This window comes from Mastomys coucha, unplaced genomic scaffold (assembly GCF_008632895.1).
Source record: "Mastomys coucha isolate ucsf_1 unplaced genomic scaffold, UCSF_Mcou_1 pScaffold18, whole genome shotgun sequence".
NCBI classification, from domain to species: domain Eukaryota; kingdom Metazoa; phylum Chordata; class Mammalia; order Rodentia; family Muridae; genus Mastomys; species Mastomys coucha.
This window is the reverse complement of record NW_022196900.1, coordinates 8,971,972-8,975,659: the sequence shown is the minus strand read 5'-3', so window position 1 is coordinate 8,975,659 and position 3,688 is coordinate 8,971,972. Positions and strand designations below refer to the sequence as shown.

The following is a 3,688-nucleotide window of genomic DNA, read 5'->3' as shown; positions in this document are numbered from 1 at the left end:
GAGTTGTTGCTATTTTGAAATTTTTAAAATATACTTACTGATAAAATAATTTCTCTCCTAGGAACACTGATAATTTTTTTTTTTTTTTTTTTTGGTTTTTCGAGACAGGGTTTCTCTGTGTAGCCCTGGCTGTCCTGGAACTTACTCTGTAGACCAGGCTGGCCTCGAACTCAGAAATCCGCCTGTCTCTGCCTCCCAAGTGCTGGGATTAAAGGCGTGTGCCACCATCGCCCTGCTATAATCTTTTTTTAAATAAACTGACTGTTAGACAATGTACACAGAAATATAATGCATTTTAAATACTCTCTCCCTATGTCAGGTGGTATCATGTAAGGGCCTTTGATATATCCCTTAGTGTTTCATTTTTAATATTTTATGCTCCTTTACTATGCTTAATTCCCAAAGAATATTTTTTATGCTTTGAAACAATTTAGTACTCAACATTAGATATAGGATCCTTAGTTATGGATAGTATTAAATATTCATTAATGATATTTTTTAAAGATTTATTTTATTTATTTTATGTGTATGAATACACTGTAGCTGTACAGATGGCCGTGAGCCATCATGTGTGTGGCTGCTGGGAATTGAACTCAGGACCTCTGCCACCCTGCTCACTCTCGCCCCGCTCGCTCCGTAGTAATTCACTGCAGCTGTCTTCAGACGCACCAGAAGAGGACGTCAGATCTTATTACGGGTGGTTGTGAGCCACCATGTGGTTGTTGGGATCCAAACTCAGGACCTTCAGAAGAGCAGTCAGTGCTCTTACCCGCTGAGCCATCTCGCCAGCCCCATTAATGATATTTTTAGGGTATGAAAGGATATGAGTATAAAAGTTGAACAAATTTTTTATGTATTATTTGATTCTCAAAATACTCAATATTATTAATATGTTTGATGTATAAAATGCATTTAAATAATAAAAAAAAATCAAGGAAAAGAGATAAGAGTAGACTCAGGAGTGGTCCCAGGAATGTTTACGCATTATGGAGCTGGGCAAGGGCCATCTCAGGCATCATCTATTCCCCTCAAGGCCTGCCTGCACAGTGTGGACTGGTGGTCATCTCAGGCTAGTTCCCTGCCGAGCCCCCTGGTGCCAGACTGATGGTCATCTCAGGCTTACTCCTTGCCTGGCCTGCTCGAGAGGCCCCTTGCCTATCTTAGGGTGCTCTATCTTAGGCTCACTCCTGTCCAGAGCTCATGGTTCTGGGTGGGGTTCTTCTAGTCTCTGACTTGCTCCCCATCCTGGGGGCCCATACGGGTATGTCTGTCACTAGACTGGTGGTCTTCTCAAACTCACTTTTTTTTTTTCAATGAATTTTAGGCTATTAATCACTCAGATGTTCATAGGCCAGAACACTGAGCATAGGCATAGCCATTCTCCTCTCTGCCACCTACTGATGCACGTGTGACTCAGTAGCCACACCTGCAATGCCTCTAGGGGCAGGTCACTTTTTAAAAATTAATTTATTATCTTCTCATATAATACATTCTGACCTAAGCCTCCCTCCCCTCCCCCAGATCCACTCCCACCTCACCTCCCACCCTGACCCCCAGATCTACTTTCCTCTGTTTCCCTTCAGAAAAGAGCAGGCCTCTCAGGGATCCCAAGCAAACACAGCATACCAAGATACATAAGACTAAACACAAGGCTGAATGAGGCAAATCAGTAAGAGGAAAAGGGTCCCAGGAACAGGCAAGGGAATCAGTGACACTCCTCTGTTAGGAGTCCAACAAAAACATCAAGCTAAAGAACCACAGTGTGTATGTAGAGAGAATGACATGTTTTCTGATGAGATCTTAGACTTCGAAGGGGACTCATCAGAGTTAAGTCTAAACTCTGATTTTGGAGATAAGGACCAGCAAGCCCGGAGGTTATTTAATTTGTGTAAAGATCTGTGGCTCATGTCTGGCTTTCCAGGCCATTGGATTTTTCTGTTCTAGCTTCTTGTCTTCCTCAAATCAATTCTGGTTACTTCAAAGATATCTTTCTACAATATTAGATCTTCAGTTCAGAGACTAATTTCTGAAGCATGAATACTAATGATTAGTTTTGTAGGTGATTTCACATTAAAGGCCAAATTATACAAATGTGTGGGGTTGGGAGTCAGAAGAAAAGATGAAGGGAGGGAAGGAGGGAAGGAGGGAAGGAGGGAAGGAGGGAAGAAGGGGACAGAGAGAGGAAGAAAGAGAGAGAAAGAGAGAGAGAGAGAGAGAGAGAGAGAGAGAGAGAGAGAGAGAGAGAGAGAGAGAGAGAGAGAGACCATAGAACAGTCTGTACAATGGAAGGAGGTGCTTGTGTCAGGATTTGGGTGAAATTTCCAGGCTGTGTGGTCTCCGGGCAAACTACTTAAACCTTTCTAAATGTGCATAGATGGTCATACATGCCTTCTTTTCATTGCTGTGAAGGTAATACAAGCATATATCCTCATTTGCTCCTTCAGATCCTGTTTTTACTGGTATTTGAGAAGGCAGATGTATGTCACACATTTGCTTTCGTTGTCATGGTTTCTCCCATTATGTCAACTCAGTGGAAGGTGGGCTGTCAAGGTGGAATGCGAGAAGAAAGCGTAAATATTTACATACAACTTGCTTCCGAGAACTTGGGGAGGGGCCTCCTGGAGTGGGAGAGTTAGGTTCCCACCAGCCCGAGGAGGACAGGAGTGAAATCTGTCTGTCATAATAATGGGATAAAATAGTCATCTCATCGGATGAGGCTCATGATTTACTGGGAGCCAAATAATGCTGTGTCCAGGATGCAGGGGTGGGGGAAAATGTGTCTTCACAGAGTCTTGGGAGACTCTCACCTACCATTAGCCTGTAAATTTCTTTGTGTGAGGGCTAATAGTCACGCCAGCAAAGCTCCCTTGTGTGTGTAAACGGTGCTGCCTTGTGTATTCAGATGCAGCTCTGTGGGTCACAGCAACCTGGAATCTATTTTCTTCAGTTCCAGGGTCTTGTCTTCTTTCCTGTTTGTTCACCTCTTGTTTGTTACAACGGTCTCCTTTATCCAACAGAACATCTTTCACGGTTTTGTTACTCATGGTTAACTATGGCCTGGAAATGCAAGATTACAAGAATAAGTAGAACGTTTTAAAAGTATGTGTCATTTTGAGCAATGTGATAAAACCATTGCATTCTCTCCTGACTAGGGCATGAGTTATCTGCTGTCCTGAGTGTCCACACAGTACATGTGCCTGCCTGTCAGTCACTTAGCAGCTCTGCAGGTTATCAGACTGACTGTGCTCCTCTTCATGTAACTGCTGTGCAGCCTAGCTGCATTTCACCATTAGGGAATCGTGTTAACATGCATAATCCTATGAGGGCTGAGTGCTGTATAAGATACTCTGGGAGGAGAAGGAGGAGGAAGAGGAAGAATATTGATGTAATTTTGTTATAGTATATTATTATATCACATGTTGTTATGCCATATCACTGTTAACCTCTTACTCTGTTTACTTATAATTTATACTTTATTAAAACTATTTTTGTTTGAGAGAACACATGTAGTTTCAGTACTGCCTGTAGTTTCAAGAACTTCTGGGAGGTCTTAGAACCTGCTCCTGTGGAGAAGGAGCATCAGCATTCAACACCCTTTCCTAACAGGCTATTAAACTCTCACTGACCATGTTAAGTTGAGTGCTCTCTCTCTCTCTCTCTCTCTCTCTCTCTCTCTCTCTCCCTCTCT

The 3,688-nt window shown here is 42.7% G+C and overlaps 1 non-coding gene across 1 annotated transcript; it reads right to left on the bottom strand.

The window, feature by feature from the left end:
• Positions 1 to 1,316: 1,316 nt before the first annotated feature.
• Positions 1,317 to 1,448, bottom strand: LOC116097300. The gene has a single exon (XR_004121343.1). It is a non-coding gene; the product is annotated as a small nucleolar RNA SNORA17 (small nucleolar RNA).
• Positions 1,449 to 3,688: the final 2,240 nt, after the last annotated feature.